This window comes from Pelobates fuscus, chromosome 2, assembly GCF_036172605.1.
Source record: "Pelobates fuscus isolate aPelFus1 chromosome 2, aPelFus1.pri, whole genome shotgun sequence".
Classification (NCBI taxonomy): domain Eukaryota; kingdom Metazoa; phylum Chordata; class Amphibia; order Anura; family Pelobatidae; genus Pelobates; species Pelobates fuscus.
Window position 1 is genome coordinate 397711487 of NC_086318.1, and position 22112 is coordinate 397733598.

A 22112-nucleotide genomic window follows, 5' to 3' on the forward strand; every position below is an offset into this window, starting at 1 on the left:
GCGGCGGGCAGGATGTCGGTCTGTCAACCCGCTTTGCAGCCTCCCCGGCTTACTTCGCTTCGGTGTAGTCGGTTTAGGAGCCTTCTTGCGGGCGCCGCCATCTCGGGGTAGGGGAGCACTTTGCTGTGTTGTTTGAGGTGGTGTCGGACCATCGCCCCCTTCTCCCCGTGCCTGAGAGGGAGTCTGCTTCTGGGGTCTGTGGACATTGGCTTCTTGGGGAGGTAAAACTTTACTCGTTGGGGGTTTGCAGGGGTCCCGGATGATCCGCAGTCACTTGTGGGCACCTGGCCTCCGCGGTCGTTGCTTTGCGGTTGTGGTCGGGGGGGCCCGTAGCCCTCGTGGGTCTGAGTTAGGCTGTTCCCAAGCTTGTTGGATTGCCTTGCCCCGAGGTGGCCTTTGACCTCTGCGGTTTTCGCCGTTGCCTGCATTTCTCCTTTGTGGGGTCTGCTGGGTGGCCATCCGAGCTTCCAGCTTGTCCCAAAGTCTCTGGAACGCTTTGTTTATGCGTTAGACTATGAGGTCCACCGGATTCGGTATGACCGCCTCTGGTCTGTGCAGCTTGTGCCTCCGTGTCGAGCTCCCCACCTCCATCGTGGGTAAGTTGGTTGAGTGTGCTCTGTGGACTGTATCAAACTGCAAGTTGCTGTGCGGGTGAACAGGGCTAGCTTGGGGGGGCCGGGATAAACCCCACCGGTCCAAAGAGGGAGGTGGGGGGACAACTCAGGTCGGGTATCCCACCGCTGATTAAAGCTGTAGTAGAGCGGCCGCCACTCCTCAGTTCGGTCACTAGTATGCCGCAAAGCCTTGTGTCCAGTTTCTCAGCGGCGGGTCGGCCCACGAGAGGTATCTTCGGAACGGTCAGTGTGTCAGGAACAATGAGCTTATTGTGCTGTGTCCGGATTTCTTTTTGGTTCAGTAAATTTGCCACTTTTAAGATGCCAAACGCAGGAGTTCATGAAGCATGCCTTTTATCTTTTTTTTTTTTTAATTTTTTTTAAATCTTATTTTTGAGGTGTTACAACACTATTAGGAAGATTGAACCTGTAGCTAAGTATCACTGTGTGTGACACAAAGATTTTTCAATAATGACACATTTGTTTCAGTTACATACTGTATTCCGGTTATAGACACATTTTTAACCTGCACTTTATTAATTGTGGACATAATATAATTGATATATATTCCATTTTCCACATACACATTAGTGTTTGTTAATACGCACTTTATTATATTGCACTTTAATTGTGAAAGTAAGATATTTTCTTTCACAAGTTTAGTAAGCTATACCTTAATTGGTTTTCGCTAAATTCTCCACTATTAAAAACATATACATCACTTTGTTTGAGCAGCTCACTTAATCTAACGTAAGTAAATTAAATAGATGTTTTAAAGCTCTTTCACACCCTATCCCAGTTTCCTTCATGTTGCTACATACAACCTGTGCGCTTTGGGATTCAAAAAAGCTTGCTCCCTAAAATGTAAAAATACACAAGAACCTCTACAGCCAAAAGAGAGGAGGAAGAGTAACAGCTTTAAATAAGAAACAATATGTAATCAAGGCACCACTAACTAATATATTAGAAAGGAAATTTCTATATGATAAAATAAAAAAATAAAAAACAGTTTCTCAGTGCAATTTTATTCTTTAAGCATTACTCCAACCATTATTCTTTAGGTACTTCCATTCAAAATAACTAACAAAAAGCTAATAAAGTAAAGTTTTACTTACCTAAAACCACCCAGAACCAGGCAAAGCTCCCAGCACTGCTTTCCATGGCCCCTCCTGACATCACGCCTGCAGGGCTGCCATCAGAAATTTTGGGGCCCCTGACAAAGCACAAGGTCTCGGCCCCCGCCCCCCCCCCCTCTCCCGGACCCGCCCACACCCTACCTAGTCCGCTGACAATGATGCAGGACTGAATGTGGTGTGTATGGTGGAAGTAAATTAGAATGTGTGTAATGGATGTAGTGTTTGTGTGTATTAGATACTGTTTGTGCAGTGAATGCAGAGTGTGTGTTTGTGTAGCGGATGCAGTGTGTATAGTGAACATAGAGTGTGTTTGAGTAGTGGATGTAGTGTGTGTACAGTGATGTAGTGTGTGTTTGTGTAGTGGATGTAGTGTTTGTATGTACTATATGAAATGTGTTTAGTGGATGCAGTGTCTGTAGTGTGTGTATTAGATGCAGTGTCTGTGTATAGTGAATGCAGAGTGTTTCAATTTATGGTGGATGTAGTGTGTGTACTGTGAATACAGGATGTTTGTGTAGTGGATGCTGTATGTACAGTTAATGCAGAGTGTGTGTCAGTATAGTGAATCCAGAGTGTGTGCATAGTTTAGTGAATGCAGAGTGTGTACATAGTTTAGTGAATGCAGAGTGTGTGTTAGTGTGTAATGAATGCAGAGTGTGTGTTAGTGTGTAATGAATGCAGAGTGTGTGTTAGTGTGTAATGAATGCAGAGTGTGTGTTAATGTGTAGTGAATGCAGAGGGTGTGTTAGTGTGTAGCGGATGCAGAGTGTGTGTTAGTGTAGTGAATGCAGAGTGTGTTAATGTGTAGTGAATGCAGAGGGTGTGTTAGTGTGTAGCGGATGCAGAGTGTGTTAGTGTAGTGAATGCAGAGTGTGTTAATGTGTAGTGAATTCAGAGGGTGTGTTAGTGTGTAGCGGATGCAGAGTGTGTGTTAGTGTAGTGAATGCAGAGTGTGTTAATGTGTAGTGAATGCAGAGGGTGTGTTAGTGTGTAGCGGATGCAGAGTGTGTGTTAGTGTAGTGAATGCAGAGTGTTAATGTGTAGTGAATGTAGTGTGTGTACAGTGATGTAGTGTGTGTTTGTGTAGTGGATGTAGTGTTTGTATGTACTAGATAAAATGTGTTTAGTGGATGCAGTGTCTGTAGTGGATGTAATGTGTGTATTAGACGCAGTGTCTGTGTATAGTGAATGCAGAGTGTTTCAATTTGTGTTGGATGTAGTGCGTGTACTGTGAATAAAGGATGTTTGTGTAGTGGATGCTGTGTGTACAGTTAATGCAGAGTGTATGTTAGTGTAGTGAATCCAGAGTGTGTGCATAGTTTAGTGAATGCAGAGTGTGCGTTAGTGTGTAATAAATGCAGAGTGTGTGTTAGTGTGTAATAAATGCAGAGTGTGTGTTAGGGTGTAATAAATGCAGAGTGTGTGTTAGGGTGTAGTGAATGCAGAGTGTGTCAGTGTAATGAATGTAGTGTGTGTAAATTTGTAGTGAATGCAGAGTGTTAATGTGTAGTGAATGCAGAGAGTGTGTTAGTGTGTAGCGGATGCAGAGTGTGTGTTAGTGTAGTGAATGCAGAGTGTGTGTCAGTATAGTGGATGCAGTGAGTGTGTTAGTGTGTAGTGTATGCAGAGTGCATGTTGTATTAGTGAATGCAGTGTGTGTATTGTATTAGTGTATGCAGTGTGTGTGTGTGTGTGTTAGTGTATGCAGTGTGTGTTGTATTCGTGTATGCAGTGTGTGTTGTGTCAGTGTTTGCAGAGTGTGTGTTGTGTCAGTGTTTGTAGAGTGTGTGTTGTGTCAGTGTTTGCAGAGTGTGTGTTGTGTCAGTGTTTGCAGAGTGTGTTGTGTCAGTGTATGCAGAGTGTGTTGTGTCAGTGTATGCAGAGTGTGTTGTGTTAGTGTATGCAGAGTGTGTTGTGTTAGTGTATGCAGTGTGTGTTGTGTCAGTGTATGCATTGTGTTTGTGTGTTGTGTCAGTGTATGCAGTGTGTGTGTGCAGGGCCGTCTTTAATAACGACTGGGCCCTGCGCCCTGCCGCCGTCGCCCCTCACTCCCTGGTATGCAATCACGGCATCCATCCCAATGCAGTGGCGGCACTAAAATAGAATGAATTTTATTGGGACACCCAATTGCAAGATTGGACTAAAGGTAGAACCCCATCTGTCGTTTAACTCCAACAATGCTTTGACAGCTGGGGCTCTACCAATTTCCCATGCTTGCAGGGTTGTATTTAGCACTGTTTTGTGTGTTTGAATGTAAGCATGTGTTTGTATGAAGTATGTTTGTGTTAATGTGTTTGTATGTGGTACTGGAGTTTGAATGCAAGTGTGCATTTATGTGTAGTGTTTGTTTTTTAATGTAGGAGTGTGCTTGTATGTAGTGTTGAAGTTTGAATGGAGGGGTGTATTTGTATATAAAGTTGCGGCTCAGATGCACAGGTACATACTCTGACACACAAGCAGATACACAGATACATACACTGACTACATACAGATAAGCAGGCACATACACTGACAGACATACTGACACACAGGTACATATATTGACACACACAGACACATACACTGGTAGACGTACTGACAGACACACACAGGCTCATATACAGACATACTGACACACAGGCACATATACAGACATACTGACACACACACTGATCAACATACTGACACACATACACTGACAGAAATACTGACTCCCACACACAGGCACATACACTGACCGAGATACTGACACACACACACACACACACTGACACCCATATACACTGAGAAATACTGACACACATACAGGCACATATACTGACACACACAGACTGATATACTGACAGACACACAGACACATACAGAGACTGACACATGCATGCACATACACTGACAGACATACTGACACACACACAAATATATTGACACACAGACAGACCTACTGACACAGATATATTGACACACAGACACACAGACAGACAGACATACTGACACACAGACAAACAGACATATACAGACACACAGACAGATATACTGACACACAGACATACTGACACACACACAGATATATTGACACACAGACATACTGACACACATGTAAAATGTACATTTTTAAACCCACCCTCCAGTTTCCTACCTTTTGCTGGAGGGTGGATTCCCTGGGGTCCAGTGTGGTGCCTGAGGATGATGGGAGTGAGGATCCCCCATCCTCACTGCAGCCTCATCCTCTCTCCCTCCCAGCCGGCTGCCGGAAAGCAAGGGGCCCGGTCGCAGTGTTAAAGGGAAAGAGCGCCCGACCGGGCCCCTGCTGATACAAGCCCTCCGGGTGGCCCTAAGTGCATGGACCACCCGGTGGGACTCAGAGGACGGGGGGAAATTTTTTACATAATTTTTTTTTTTAAATTTAATTCAATGGTTTCTCCCCCCTCCCTGCTTACCTTTGTCCAGGGAGGGGGGAGATTCCATGATCCCTGGTGGTCCGGTGGGGGGCCCCCCGGCTCCCTGTTACCGCAGAGGGGGCCCAGGCAGCACACAGCTTCTTCTCTCCTCTCTTCCAATAATTCTCACGAGACCCGCGGAGCGTTGCCATGGCAACCGGGTCTCGCGAGAGTTATTACAAGAGAGAAGAGGCTGTGTGCTGCCTGGCCCCCCTCTGCGGTAACAGGGAGCCGGGGGCCCGCGGCTGCACACATAGATAGCGATATTCGCTATGTGTGCAGAGAGAGAAAGTGGGGCCCAGGACTGCCAGAGCAGTCCGGGCCCCCCAGGGCCGCCGTGCCCGTGACAACCGTCATGGTTGTCACCCCCTGATGGCGGCCCTGCACGCCTGCCATCACATGGTCCACTCAAACAACTCTCATAACACGTATTGGACTGTTTAGCTGGCTCAGAGAGCATGTGTGTGCTGTCTTGTGGAGGTACTGGTGAGGGAGAAGTGTGAACTTAGGGGAAACAAAAGGACGGTATAGCGAGGTGGGACAGGAGCACATTATGTCTGTTGCCAGCGTGAAGTGAGCACTGACGACAGACGTACAATATGCAGAGAAGTAAAATAATTCACCCGATGATGTCACAAATTAGGAGATAAGGTTGTATAAACATATAGTTGCAGTAATTTTTGCAAATCACTGGAGCAATAATGAAGGCAATGAAAAGTAACTGGGACAATGAATATAGATAGCATCATAACCTAAGCAAAGAGCGACAGGTAATCACGTTGCATGAATTGTCTCTTTAGTGTCTATATACTACGTAGCAAAATTATATGTTTCACATATAATAGAAAACAGTTGACTTTCAGTAACAGGTTAACTAGGGCAGTTTTATTCAGCTGTCTACTCATATTAAAGTCTTAGTATCTAGTGCAATGTAATCTGTCTCTGCTCATTTTACCCACAAGCCTCAGGATGTCAGCACTGTCCATATCTGTACCCTGCAGCCAAGATGGTGATGCACAGCCTAAATTTTATAACATCTCCATTCTTTCTACCCCCGCGGTATAACAGTTGGCGTATGCAATTAAATTGTAGTTGCAGCGTATTTATAATATGCCGACAATTGTCAAAGTTGTAAAATATGCACTTTTAAGTGAAAGTCCTCAAATAAGCCCCCCCAATATGACAAAATGCAGGTTTGCGGCTGAATGCTACATCCTCCACTTGTCTTATAGCAATACCTTCCACATTACAGACATATTGTGTCATGACAGGACAAATTGCACAGCATTCCAAAACCAAGCATTTAAAGAGCATTCTCTTGTATCCTGTTTTTATGCCAAGGCACCATAAGCAAATGGGTCCATGTCAGCTGACGAGGTCTAACAAGACCAAAACGATCGTCTGGGGTTGCTGTATCTCTTGTGAATATAGAACCGGCCTTCCTGGGATTGATATACAAATGGCTCAGATCTCTTTGTAATGACACAAGATGAACTAAATCCACCTTGAGATGTGAGCAGGGACTCACTGAAGAGCAAGCTCTTGAGCCATTTTCCGTTCTTGGTATTCTCTTGTATCATGTTTTTTTTTTTGCTCTGCTCAACAGTACACAGCTAAGTTATGAAACCATCTAACAGTTGGATGGTGCAAGCGGTCTGTAGTAATTATGGTACTTGGAGTTTTATTTAATTAATAATAAATTGCCGTGCAGAACGCGTGCAAGTTTGTCCAGTAAATTTTGCAATTATTAAACCATATATAAAGTACAATAAATTTAGGGTTATTCCCCAACTATCAAATTTGACAAGTCACTCAGAAGAAAATAGGGCAATTTGGAGGGACTCAAGAGGTAGTTTACTAGATTTGCTATCCTCCATAACTTACCAGAGCAATGTTTCTCTTTTTAGTAATTGCATTTCATTATTTTATTTCTTAATGAGATTCTGCCATTCTGGTAATTTTTACAGAATTTTTCTAATCTGAAGCGTGTTTAGATTTGACTAAATAACCTCAAGTAAGTAATTCAATTCTCAAATGCACATTTTAGAAAATATTTCTCATACATGATTATAAAGATAACTAAACTAATGGAAAAAAATACCTTAATCTTGCAATTTCAGTTCTTTGCTTTCAACCTATTCAGTCACATTCCATGGAGGCTATCCTGGTAGAAAAACCACAATCTATTATGCATCCAAAATTTAAGATGCTGTGGCAGCGGTGGCGGCCTTCATTTCTTTGAGCGAAAAGCCCTTCTGGCGTAAAAAGAATTCTAGTCCAGAGGCATCACGTGTTCTAAAATATTTAGTCATTACAGGCTGCAATTAAAGCTGTAAGACACATGCAAGAGAATTACAGTTATTGACCAAATACTCATTATAGAGAAATCTATGAAGAGAAGGATGTGTTTAATAAACAGAATATATTAGTACTGCTGCTCATATGGACAAATGGGTTTGTCAAAAAGACAATTTGGTCAAAGAGACACTGCCAATCGGACTGTGCATACATAAGACATAAAAAACGATCTATACCTGGAGTTCACAATAAAGAAAATCCAGCAATTATCTACAATCCCCACAAAACTTTGCAATCCCAAAAATGTTTTTGAGCAAGGCATGTGGGGTATATCACATCCTCTGGAGATCTATAATACCTCTGATCTATAAGCTATACAAGCATAATTTATAAACCACTGTCTGTCCCTCTAATATGAATATACCAGTGGTTAAATGGACACTATAAGTGCCAGGAATAAAAAGCTGTCTTCCTGGCACTGTAGCTCCCTCTGCCTCCGCCCGGGTAAATAAAGGGTTAAAAACCCTTTACTCACATACCTTTTTACCGTGACGAGTGGGTGCTAATGCTAGAGTTTCTGTGGAACTGCAATGTTTAACATTACAGCACTAAATGTAAATGGAACACTGCACGCTGACCACTTCAATTACCTGAAGTGGTCTGGCTGCCTACAGTGTTCCTTTAAAAAATCCTGGGGTAAGGATCCAAAAGCTGGTAGGAACTGGCACAAATATTCACCAGGTTCTGCTCTCAATAACATGTTTTCCATAGCAGCACTACTTTCCTATTGCAAATAATAATCCTATGATATTGGAAAGCATATAATTAAAAGGAACACTTCAAGCACCATAACTACTATAGCATGATGTTGTGGTTAGGGTGCAGAGTGTCCTGGCACTATCCAAGCCTAATCTGTCAAACTGTTTTAGGAAGATATAGCACTTGCTTAGATCCTGGCATCTGGTCTTCTTAAAATTAGTGAAACAGGATGTCAGCTTGTTCAATGCAGCTACTCATTTATTGGGTAAGAGTTCAGCTGACACTCTCAGCCACACGAAAAGACCAGATGTAAAGCAGGAGCCCTGGTAGAACCCAGGTAAGCTCTGGGTCTATGTCCTCTGCTGACACACCCCTGTTATGGTTTACCTGTAGCTGCATGTCACCAGAATGCCCTCTATAGCTTCAGTTATTTTCTCTATCAGCCAATTAGCTAAGCACTTTCATTATCTCTTTGAGCTAATGGAAGCCACTGCTTAGGAGATTCTGGCTCTCTGTCATTGGTGGTGGAGGCAGAGAGCAGCGCTTGGGGTACTACAGGCAAGTAACAACCGGGTTCTACAGCAATATCTTCCTGGTCAGGAAGAAAACCGGGGAATTCTGACCAGTCATCAACCTCAGGGAGCTCAATTCCCACGTGGTGTACCGCCACTTCAAAATGGAGGGTATCCACCTTCTCCGGGACCTGCTTCGAGATGACTGGTTCACGCGTCTAGATCTCAAGGACGCGTACCTTACCATCCCAGTGCACGAAAGGAGCCGCTCCTATCTCTGTTTCTACTGGCACGGGACACCTTGGCAATTCACCTGTCTCCCGTTTGGCCTCAGTTTGGCCCCATGGTGTTTCACCAAAATGATGAAGCCGGTAATGGCGAAACGGAGGGCCCAAGGCATAAGATGCATCATTTACCTTGACAACATCTTGATATTCGACGAGAATGCAAGGACCCTAAGGAGGCACACAGACTACGCGATACACCTACTCGAATCACTGGGCTTTGTTATCAACCGCCCCAAGTCTTCACTGACCCCAGCTCAGTCGATCGAATTCCTTGGATTCGAGATAGACTCAACATCGTGCACTCTAGAAAGATTGACGCCATCCGCAGAGAAATTCGTAAAGTCCTTCGACTGACATCCATACCTTTACGACTGCTGGCACAGATCGTGGGCCTTCTCTCATCATCCATCCAGGCCATCTTCCCCGGACCTCTGCATTACAGAGCCATGCAACACCTCAAGGCCAAATTCCTTCGCAAAAACCCAACATACGACCAACCCTATGTCGGACGAGGTTCGGGAGGAATTGCGCTGGTGGCTGAACTGCATGCAGGCCTGGAACGGCCGGGCTATATTCAGAAACCAGCTAGACTTCGTACTGGAATCAGACGCCAGTCGCTCAGGCTGGGGAGCAACAGACGGAACCTCTTCCACGGGAGGAGTATGGACCCCCCAAGAGCTTTCTATGCACATCAACTGTCTGGAGCTCCTGGCAGGATCGTTCACCATACGCAGCCTGGCAAAGGAACGATCCAACTGCTGCATCTTGCTCCAGATGGACAACGTCTCGGCGGTAAGATACATCAACCGCCCCGGAGGCACACGTTTCCCAAGCACTAGTAGAGCTCACGAAGGAAATCTTCGATTATTGCCTACCACGCAACATCACGCTGTTAGCGGAACACCTACCGGGGGAATCCAACATGACAGCAGATTGGTACTCGCGCCACTGGCGAGACGCCAGCGACTGGCACTTAGACCCTCATATTTTCGCGATACTGGATGCACGAAGAGGTCCCTTCTCCCTGGATTTATTCGCTTCCCGCAACAACCGTCAGAAGAAGGACTTCTTCAGCTGGCTCCCAGACCCGGAGAGTCTGGCAAAGGACACTTTTCTGCAACAATGGCCACAATACGGAGCTTACGCATTCCCACCATTCTCAATGATTACGAGAGCCCTTCACCGGATCCGCCCACAGAGGGTGATGCTGACCCTCATCACGCCTCTATGGCGAAGCCAAACATGGTTCCCGGATCTTCTGGAACTGTCGAACAGGGATCCCCTCCTCCTACCAGATTCTCCGACCATCCTCAGGAACCCAATGAGACTACCCCATCCGCTGGTCAGGGAGGAACGGCTTCCTCTGGTGGCCTGGACTCTTTCAGGGGTTCCTGGCGAACCGAGGACTTATCGCAGGAAACTAGGGATCTCCTATGGGATTTATGGGCACCAGGAACAAGGAGGTGCTACTTATCAGCATGGCAGTGCCGGACAACTTGGTGTCTGGGACGGGATCTCAATCCCTTTAATGCACCTATTCCCTCCATCATGAATTTCCTCACCTCCCTATTCAAGCTGGGAAATCATACCGGTCTATCAACGTGATACGTTCAGCCATCTCAGCGGATCATACGCCGACTCAAGGGACACCGGTGGGCCAGAACCCACTCCTCTGTAGACTCCTCCGCGGCATGCGCCTTCGGCGCCCCCCGGAACCCAAATACTCGAGACTTTGGGACGTTGGCATTGTCTTACAGTTTTTTAAGGGACTGGCCTCCTAACGAGAATTTATCACTCCGCCAGCTTACGGCGAAATTCACCTTCCTGCTCTGCCTAGTCTCCTTTCGTCGGGAGTCCGATGTACGCGCTTTTGACTCTGACGCATTTACCTTTTGTCCAGCGGGCGTAACCTTCCAGGTCTCTAGACGCACGAAGTCCGACTCTTCCTCTGTCTTTTACCCCTTTTTTCCTTCAGACCCTCAGCTCTGCGTGGTCTCTACTCTCCGTCAATACGTGGAAGCTACCGCGACGTTGCGGCCTACTTCCACTCGTCAACTTCTCATCTGTTACGTCCGCCCCTACGGTCCAGTTTCAACCACTACGTTGGCCAGATGGGTTAGATGGCTCTAAGCCCTTGCCGGGATTGACCAGGCTTTTGGAGCACACTCAGTTCGAGGGACCGCGGCCTCTTCCGCCTATGCTTCCTTTCCAGATATCTTGCGAGCGGCGGACTGGACTAGAGAATCCACCTTTAGGACGTTCTACTTCCGTCCTCCATCTAATCCAGCTTTTGCTCTACTTTCTCAGCGTTGAAATTGCAAAATACGAAGCCTCCTGTCATGTGGTAAAATTGAAGATTATGCTAGCTTTAGTGTACTAATAATCTTAATTTTAATAATGACAGGAGGCGAGTATTTTCCCTCCCTACTCTCTTTCATTCTTCCCTCCCTCTGTTTATATACCTATAACATTTGTTTCTTCTTTTACTGTATTAGTGTCTAACTTTTGACCATCAAGGACTTAATGTATATTTTCAATGTGGGTGGGCTGTTTAGTTAGTATGGCTAGACGGTAGGGATCGACCGATTATCGGTTTTACCGATATAATCGGCCGATATTCGGTATTTTCGGCAATATCGGTATCGGCCAATAGGGATACCGATATTGCCGATAATACTTCCCAGGACCGCCAGGCTCATTACAAGCCCGGCGGTCCTGGTGGGGGCGGGCAGCAAGCGTTTACTCACCTCCCAGCAGCTCCTCCAGCTCCCCAGTGTAAATCTCGCGAGACCCGCGGCCAGCTCTCACGGCCGCGGGTCTCGCGAGATTAACACATGGGAGCTGGAGGAGCTGCTGGGAGGTGAGTAAACGCTTGCTGCCCCTCCTCCCACAGCTAAGCCAATGCCACTGGACCACCAGGGATTAACATATCCCCCCTCCCTGGCAAGGCAACAAGCAGGGAGGGGGACAACAAGAAACTAATAATAATAATTAAATATATATATATAAAAAAAAAATTAATATAAAAATAAAAAAAATAATTTAATAAAAAATGCCCCCTCACACATACACTCTTATTATACACATGCACTACACAAACACACTGTGTATATAATTCAGTGTGTTTGTATAGTGTGTGTATAATAATGTAGTGTGTTTGTATAGTGTGTGTTTATAATAATGCAGTGTGTGTTTGTATAGTGTGTGTGTATAATGCACACTACACAAACACACTGCATTATAAACACACACACACACTATACAAACACACACTGCATTATATACACACACACACTATACAAACACACACTGCATTATATACACACACACTACAAACACACTGCATTATATACACACATTATACAAACACACTGCATTATACACACACTATACAAACACTGCATTATATAAACACTGCATTATATACACAGTGTGTTTGTGTAGTGTGTTTATATAATTCAGTGTCTTTGTGTAGTGTGTTTATATAATTCAGTGTGTGTTTGTGTAGTGTGTTTATATAATGCACACTACACACACACTCTGCATTATATACATACACTATACATTATATAAACACACTACATTCACTATACACACACTACACAAATACACACACTCTGCATTCCTTATATACACACACTACACAAACACGCACACTTTGCATTTAGTATATACAGCATTCACTTTACACACACACTGCATTCACTTTACGCACACTACCTACACACTACACAAACACTCTGCTTTCATTATATACACACTAGACAAATACACAATACACACTGCATCCACTACACACACTAGACAAATACACACTGTATCCACTACACAAACACACACTGCATCCACTACACACACACTACACAAACACTACATCCACTACACACACACTACACAAACATACACAGCTCCCCTGTCTAAGCACACTGCATCCACTACACGTGGCATGTATATTTTGTGCATTTACCTTTAGAAATAGTTTTTATTTTCCAAAATGGTAAATGTACAGAATATCTGCGAATTATATCGGCTATCGGCCTGAAAGTTCACAGAATATCGGTATCGGTATCGGCTCTAAAAAATCAATATCGGTCGATCCCTACTAGACGGGAGGACGTTATCGTTTATTCATTAACCTTAAGGGATAGATATTCATTGCTTTTACACAACCATTTCTTGGAATCTAATACCTTTATATTCTCTTTTCAGTTTAATCGGAAACCACAAGGGATTATTAAAGACTCAGTTCAAGGTATCATCATCATTACGTCACTGAGGATCATCGTTTGAACTCAAGACACCCTACTTTGGATCTACCCGTTTCCTGTTCAAGTTACTCATGTTTATTCTATGATTATCCTGTATTATAGACTTGTGATGTCGCATTAATTAAGAGGAAATGATGTAATATGACACGCCTCTTATACCCTATACTGCATTGTGATTGGTTCTCAGTTTTCACTTTTCTTTGCTGCTATGGGAGTTAGTAAAGAAAGATTATGCAAAATACTTGCCTCCTGTCATTATTAAAATTAAGATTATTAGTACACTAAAGCTAGCATAATCTTCAATTCTATTGCGTCCATTGAGAAATAAATATTTTTTCTTTAAGACTCCTGGGAAGGGAAAGCGCGTCTTTAAGGCATTTCAAACCTATAAAGATATTTAGCATAATCACCTCTATTGAAGCAGAACGTACTCTATGTGTATGGTGACACATATACTTTAAAATTTGTAAACTAATGAAACCATTCATATTTCGATTACGTATTTAAGCTTTTAATACAATCGCACATTATAATATCTCCACATCACCCCTAACAAGAAAACATCACATTGCAGAACATCTGGAAGGCTTATTTGGTAAATAGCAAATTGAAGTTAACAGAAAACCATGCTGCAAAATTTCATTCGTTTACAAACTGTACCTTCAGTCAAGTTGAAGAATTCCTGAATATCGAAATTGCAATAAACTTTTAATTCACTACAAGTGTTAGTAAACAAACCCTAAAGATTAACCTCCAGACAGTACAACCCCCCAGGATCTCCTATCCCCTCTAGATTGGAGTAAACCATAAATGCTGTATTTCACCCTGACACAGGAGATATACTGTATATCAATATAACCCATTCATTTACTCCTTCCAGCACAGTAGTGTGAAGGGCTCATGGCAGACATGTCCATGCACTGTGTGCTATGAGCGCCTAATATTCTCTATATAATGTCAAAGCACATTTAGCAACAAGTCTATCCCGACGTGTACCTGAAAATTCTGTCTATTGGAACCTAGAATCCTCCAAGTTCTGTTCTCTAAACATTCCCATAGATAGAGCCTACCTAACCTGACGCATCCTTAACCCGACCCACTTCCGCATGTCTGATTGGTTCCCAGGAACGTCAATGTTCGTTTGAGCTTGGCGATTGGCTGCGTGTTCTGCCAGCAGATGATTACGTTTCTATGTAAACAATGCATCATGCTAGTGTGAGAGAGTAGCATGTGTGTTCCTTTCAGTGGAAGCAATGCAACTTTATTGCGACTCTCCGTCTGGTAGGATACAATGAGGGTTCTGTATAAACATGGTTCTCTAAAAATGCAACTGGGCTTCATATATAGTCTATAGGTTTCCATGGTAACTGTTTTGTCTTTTAGCATTTTAGGAATTACTCTTTGTACATAATACCATGTTTCCTTTTTGTGATCCCTGAAAATTAAAGTATTCTCAGGATTTCCTGGTGGACAGGATTTGTATATTTTTTTTTTTTTTTTAAGTTTTATTTTTGTTGTGAGGTGATACAGCCATATACATCGAAAATGTAATAGGAAGTTAAGCAATATTAGATGAACTAACAAAATAATATCCCACATTAGAGGAATTAGATATTTGTCATAAAGCATACATTCACTATGCTGCACATCTTAAAATCAATAAACAATAAGTTCAGCATACAGCTATTACAAGCAAAGTTGTAAAGAAAGGAAGACAAATGTGTGGCTACAACTTGCCCATGCAGGAGAGTACCACACGGTCTCAGCTTGCCCAGAGAATGGAGAAACGGGGCTGGCAAAACATTGAGGCTGTTTGAGGATGGAGCATCGGTCTACATCTCGGCCAGGCTGCAGGTAAATCATGCAAACACTGAATATTTCGAAAAGGACTCAATCCAACTTCGGGCCAAGGTGTTCTCATCTGAAAGAGCTCGTAAGATGCTCAAATAGACAGGGAATCAGAGTAAGGGTGCATTTCTGTCGCAGAGCTCAGGCATGCTGCATTCATCTCTGAAAGCTGCCAAGCTCTCCAAAATAACACATCATTTTCATGTGTTAAAGGACATTTCTGAAATTGGTTGTTCACTTAACTTTTAATTACAGAAAAGAAAAAAAAGATATGCAAAATGCAGGCAAGCGCAGCCAAAATGTGACAAGAAATTAGTTTGAGAAGTTTACCCATTATCAGTTATTTTATCCTAAATTTTGCAATTTGGCTTATTAATTTGTTACAATTTTGAATGTATAAATGATCTTGTGTGCAGTGAACTGAACACTGTTTAGTGAATAAATACCAATGTTATACAGTTCGGAAACTCCAGGATCGTAGGGATAATTGTGGGACAAAATAAAACAGTCTAAAAAGCCATTTGGGTGTCAGTGAACATTGCCATCTTAACTTTTTGCAATGAAAAAAAAAAAATCCTTTTATTTGACTTGAAATAGCTACAAAAGTGATTTTCTTGTATAATGCCGAATGGGCTCCACCCAAGTCCCAAGCACATTGCTCAATTCTATAGACTATGGCTCCGCAAGCCTCTTGAAAAAGAGGTCAGAAATAAACTCAGAGCCGAATGCCCACGACCAATTATCCCTGATAAGGTTGCACTCACGCCAGAACAGCTGCGACCGGGCCTGTCACTCCAGGGGGCCTGGCTGCCTTGCAGACCCCTGTGACCTGGTACCCGCCGCCATCTTTTGCTGCCCCGGCCCACGTGGAAAACTGCCGGGGCCGCCGTCCAAGGGGTCCATCGGTTGACCCATGCTGTCAGATGGATATGGATTGTCAGGGGGCCTAGTCAGCGCCGGGTGCTTTAACAGCGCGACCGGGCCCCCTCTGATGACATCACTGCTGGGAGGAAGTGACTGCACGTCACTCTTCCCAGCATACAGAGAGCCCGCGCAGGAGGAAGAATAGGGAGTCAGAGTGGGAACTCTGACTCCCATCCACCTAAGCCACCACTCGACCCCAGGGAAAGTCACCCTCCTGCACCTAAAAGGTAGGAAACAGGAGGGTGACTTAAACATTTTGTGTGTGTTTGTATGTGTGTATGTGTTTGTCTGTGCGCCTGTCTGGATGTGTATGTGTGTCTGCCTGTATGTAAGTGTGCCTGTTTGTATGTATGTGTGTCGTGTGTGTGTGTGTGTGTTTCTGTCTGTATGTATGTGTCTGTATGTGTGCCTGTCTGTGTATGTGTGTGTGTGCTTGTCTGTTTGTATGTATGTATGTATGTGCCTTTGTGTGTCTTGTGTGTGTGTGTGTGTCTGTCTGTATGTTTGTGTGCCTGTCTGTATGTGCCTGTCTGTTTGTATGTGTCTGTATGTATGTGTCTGTTGTGTGCCCGTATGTGTGTGTGTGTCTGTCTGTATGTGTGCCTGTCTGTTTGTATGTATGTGTCTGTGTGTGTGCCTGTCTGTGTCTGTGTGTGTGTCGGTCTGTATGTATGTGTCTGTGTGTGTCTGTCTGTATGTATATATGTGTGCCTGTCTGTTTGTATGTATGTGTGTATGTGTCTGTATGTATCTGTCTGTATGTGTCTATGTGTGCGTGTGTGTCTCTATGTATGTGTGTGTGTGTCTGTCGGCGGGGTGGGGAGAATAGGGAGGACAGGGGGTGGGGGGTGTCAACGGGGGGGTGCCCACGGGGGGGTGCCCACAAGGATAGTGTGTACGCCTCTGGTCCACTCCCTTCCAGGAAAGACTACCCGTAACTCTACAAATGTCTCAAGCCAACGAGGCGCCTCTGCGTGCCGAGCTTTGCAAACTCAGAGACAAAGGGGCCATCGAACCTTCAACCCGTTCCCCAATATTCATCAGCAATGTTTTCTTGGTCAAGAAAATAAAGATTTTGACCAGTTATCAATTTCCGTGATCTAAACCTATATGTTGTTTATCGACACTTTAAAATGGAGGGGATACACCTTCTACGCGACCTACTCTGCAAGGTAGATTGGTTCTCCCGCTTTGATCTCAAGAAAGCATACCTCATGGTTCCGATTACACCTTCTCATCGATGCTACCTACAGTTCCTTTGGCATCACAAACTCTGGCAATTAATTTGCCTCCCGTTCGGCCTCTCCTCGGCCCCGTTGTGCTTCAAAAAACTCATAAAACCTGTTGTAGCCCTCTTTCGATCTCAAGGTGTCAGGTCCATCATCTACCTAGACGACATCCTCATAATAGCTCAGGACTCTCATACTCTTCGTCATCACATGGAAATAACCACCGCTCTCCTGCAAAATCTTGGTTTCATAATCAATTTCGAGAAGCCTTCCCTTCTCCCTTCACAAACTATCCAAATCCTTGGTTTTCAGATCGACTTAATTCAAGCTATCCTGCAGCTCCCTCTCTCCAAGATAAAGACAATAAAAAAGGAAAACTTTTAAGTTCCCCTCATATCCACCTCCGTGACTTGGCAAGAGTGATAGGTTTCCTATCAGCCTCTTTTCAAGCCATTTTCCCGGGACCACTACATTACAGGGCAATGCAACGCCTCAAAACTTTCTACCTACGAAAGGTCCCCCTCATACAATCAATTGATCGCTCTGTCCGAACAGGTCCGATTGGAACTGAACTGGTGGCTCCCCAATATGGTAGCTTGGAATGGGAGAGCCATATTCGGCTCCCAACCGGATTTCCACTTAGAATCGGACGCCAGTCTCACTGGTTGGGGCGTGACTTGCTCGGATGTCTCCACTGGAGGGCGTTGGACACCCTCGGAACGGACTCTTCTTTTAAATTGCCTTGAATTGATTGCTGGGTCCTTTGCAGTACACAGCTTTGCAAAGGACACCTACGATTGCTCCTTGACTCTACGGATGGACAATGTATCTGCTGTCTGCTACATAAATCGTTTGGGAGGCTCCCGCTCCAAACTCCTTTCAGACTTGATGAAAGAACTCCAATTTTGTCTGTACAGTGCCAAGGAACTTCCATGGGGACCAGGTTTGCCCCCAGTTATGCAAATTTGTATATGTCAGGCTGGGAAAATAAATATATATACGAGAGCCCAGAGTGGGGGGCAAGCCTGGTCCTATATTATAGGTATATTGATGACTTAATTTTTATATGGGATGGAGCGGAGGAAGATCTTATTAAATTTCTAGAAAGACTAAACAATAATAATTGGGGTATAACCTTAACCAGTGTTTTTAGCAAATCACATATTAATTACCTAGATCTAGAAATATATATAGAGAATAATGAGATCAAAACAAAAAATGTATTTAAAAAGGTGGACGCCAACAATTATGTTTTATACAATAGCGACCACTATACTCCCTGGCTCAATAACATCCCTACGGGGCAACTACAAAGAATTAGGAGAAATTGCACTGATAAAGAAAAATTTGAGGAACAAGCCAAGGTAATTATAGATAAATTTAAACAAAAAAGTATCCACAACAAATTTTAGAAAAAGCATATAATGAAGTGAATAGTCTAGAACCTGGTCATCTATTAAATAAACAAAATAATATAGAAAATGTAAATACGAAAAAGGAAGTGGTTTTACCCTTAGTTTTTTACTTCAATCAGGATTGCAATAAAATAAGATCTATAATTAATAAACACTGTCATGTCCTTAAAAAAGTTAATGAACTTAAAACAATTATCCTAGAGAAGCCTTTTATTACTTTTAGAGGAGCACCTAATTTTAAACGCATTTTAACTTTTAACCACCCAAAAAAAGTAATTCCTAAGACCTTTTTGGATAGTAAAAACGGGTTTTATTCATGTAATAAATGTGCAGGATGTAGATGTAGTAGAAACGTGACTTTGAAAGGTATTAGTAAGTTTAAAAGTAAAACAAATGAGGCTGAATTTTTTATAAATGATTTCATTACCTGTTCTTTCTTTCATTTTAACCTCTGCCGAGTGGTCTCGAGAATCTACATTCTGTACTTTTTTATTTTCGCCTATCTTCTCATGCCTTTTTTCCACTTATTTCCAGGCGTTAAAATAGCAAATATGAAGCCTCCTGTCTTGCCATATAATTAGGGATTATTCTAGTGTTAATGACTGAATAATTCAAATTTTTATTAAAGACAGGAGGCGAATATTTTCCCACTACTTTCCCTCCCTTCTTTCCTATACAGCTTATCTTCATAGCTCAATCTCTGATGGACTTTGATTACCTTATTTCAGTTTATACTAGTAACCATAATTACTATATTTTATGCAATTATACCTACTTACTCTCAAGGATGTTTGACATTACTGCATAATAATATAGTTTAGTTGCATTATACTTCTGTGCAATGGTTATTTTTTATTTTTTTATTCTTTATTTTTGTTGTGCAGGTGAGTACAGGGTATCAACGGACACCACAACAGCGTATTTCAAGATTCACAACAGTTTAACAGTGGCATGAGAATTTGCACAGTTTTATGTTTTTAAACATGCTAGACTAAGCAGCTAAATCGGTATGGTAGGATTGATTAAAATACAGTGAAGACTGCTTAGTAGGAAAATTCTGTTAGATTACGTTGAGCGTGTTTATGCTTGGGTCAGCAAAGTTTAACAACATCAGTGAGGTTTCAATGTCGCGCGCGTATACTTTGAAACTATTGGCAGTCGCTTCAATACTGTTTATAGTCGCGTCAGTACCATTATCAGTCGCTTCAAATGCTATCATCTGTCGCTGCTATGCTATTGTCAGTCGCTGCAATACTATTGATCTGTCGCTATAAACAGAACGTATTTGCCTAAGTCAGCGGGTTGTCAACAGTAATATATGACATTTAACAGGCTAGACTAGCTGACATTATGCTTAATGAAAATAAAAGATAATAATAAAGAGAAAAAGGTTAAAGTTACTGATCTAGAGCTCAGCATGTATTATACAGTAGCATGTCTTCTAATGCAACAACACATTTACTCTAGTATCCCTTTTAGCCAAGACTACACAGTTAGATGCGAGTTTGGTAGATTCATTGCATATTAGAGAGAAATGGACAATAAGACATGAGTATTACCACTGGGTAATTGCTTTAGAATGTGGGTTGCACCATTGGAAGTAAATATAAGGAGCAGGATTACAAGGTGCCTTTAAGCTCTCATACATCTATGCAAGGTACACTCGCACGAAAGTGAGAATCTGAATCGATGCCTTGGCTCTTTTCTGACAGTCAGCCTACACCCAAGGTGGGGAAGCATGGCATAGAGGGTTGTATGGGCATAGGGTCGTTCAGTTGAAAATAAGATGTCAGCCGGTTAAGGAGTATTGCTGTAAAGACATGAGTGGGTTATATCTACCATGCCAGGCTAGCTATGTGTATGACTTGGCTAGATGCTCTTAAGGTGAAACTGTTATGCTTATGACGATGATAGCATGTTTTAAATGTGGTAGTGAACCAACAGTTGTTCCCCAGCTATAAACATGCTTGGGTTGTTACATTAATTTGTGTTGGCTAGTAGGCTAATATGTATGCCTTTACGATCATCACATTTAGGAAACAAATGCACAGACTCTGTGAGAATTTAAACAAAATAGCCACATATTAAAGACTATTGTCATTGTGTGTTGGGAATCTACCTAGCATAGAAGGCTCATGTCCCAGGCTCTCTATAAACATGTATCAGTGCGAGGCGATATTCTGGGAGTATGGTTTTGTTCAAGTGTGAAAATAAAAAATAAAAAGGAGAAAAACTAAATAAACTATGTAAGTTCGTGCGGACAGTCTTTACATCAGGTTTGGCAGCTGCTGGGTCCCGTTCAGGCTTATGGGTCTGGGACCTTACACGTTGTATGGGCAAGGGCCCCTGTCTATTACGGCAGGCTGTGTCCATCAGTCTCAGGTGTTTTGCAGAGTGTGCCTGGCAGTTTTGAGCAAGTCTATTGCTGTAGAGTTTAATTGGTTGCCTCCAAGGAGCATCGGCCCCAACAGGGCCTTCAACCGGGAGAAAACAGGGGGAGCAGAGTTAGAAAAATAAAGAAGGTAAGACTTATCGGCAGGTCTGTCAGGCAGTCCTTTCCGTCAGAGCTCCACTAGCTCTCTCCATTTCTCAGGTGCCTGTTGAGTGCTTGGCAGCCCTCTATGCTCTGAAGGCGGTGGATGATCAGGCACCGGGGCCGGCTGGTTGAAACGGTCTGACTGTAGTCATGTCCCAGACATGGGAGGCTGCTGGTTTTTGGGTCTGGGTGGTTTGTTCCGCTTGCGGTGGCAGATCCAGCGCCACCATTACCAGATCTATTTCAGATGGGTCGGTTATGCGGGTCGTTGCGCCCCTGTGTGTGATGACTAGGCTCCTGGGGAATGCCCAACGTTACGGTATTGAGTGTTGGTGGAGTGTTGCAGTCAGGGGTTTGAATAGGCCTCTCCATGTCAACGTAGGCCTGGATAGTTCTTGGTAGAATGATAAAGTAGCCGTTTCGAAGGGGTGAGTAGCCTTACCCCTCACCGCTGCCATGAAGTTTAGCTGGGCTGATCGTGTTTGGAGTTGAACTATAACATCTCTCGGGGTGCCTGCTGGGGCTGTGGTGGCTCTCAGGATGCGGTAGACTCCGTCTATCGCAGCTGCTTTCGCCTGCTGTGACGTGAGGAAGGCGGTGAGGAGTCTCTCGGTAAATCGTGGGAGGTTGTCCTGGGATACGGTCTCCGGGATACCTCGTATCTTTACATTCTGACTCCTTGCTGAGAGGCCTTGTGAGTCCTCCTCCGTTTTCTTGACTCGTCCCTCCACTGTGTGTATCTCTTCCCGCAGCGTGGCTATGTCTGCCGCAAACAGCGTGCGGATATGGCGTAGAAGGGCTTTTATATCACCTTTAGTGGAGGGTAGGTCATTGTCCTCGTCCGAGGAAGTGCTGTGTAATGCCCCTGTG

The 22112-nt window shown here is 43.6% G+C and overlaps 1 protein-coding gene across 6 annotated transcripts in view; it reads right to left on the minus strand.

Moving 5' to 3' along the window:
- Positions 1-22112, minus strand: part of HHAT (hedgehog acyltransferase) — a 523006-nt gene that overhangs the window by 411038 nt on the left and 89856 nt on the right. The window contains exons 1-2 of one of the 6 annotated variants that reach the window (XM_063443867.1): positions 14287-14354; positions 7268-7330 (exon numbers count right to left, since the gene is read on the minus strand). The exons of 3 other annotated variants lie outside the window; for them this stretch is intronic. The gene's annotated coding sequence lies outside the window, so the exon portion shown is untranslated. Of the gene's footprint in view, positions 1-7267; positions 7497-14286; positions 14355-22112 lie in introns of those variants that run through there. 2 more of the 6 variants (XM_063443866.1, XM_063443868.1) reach the window with 2 other exon arrangements.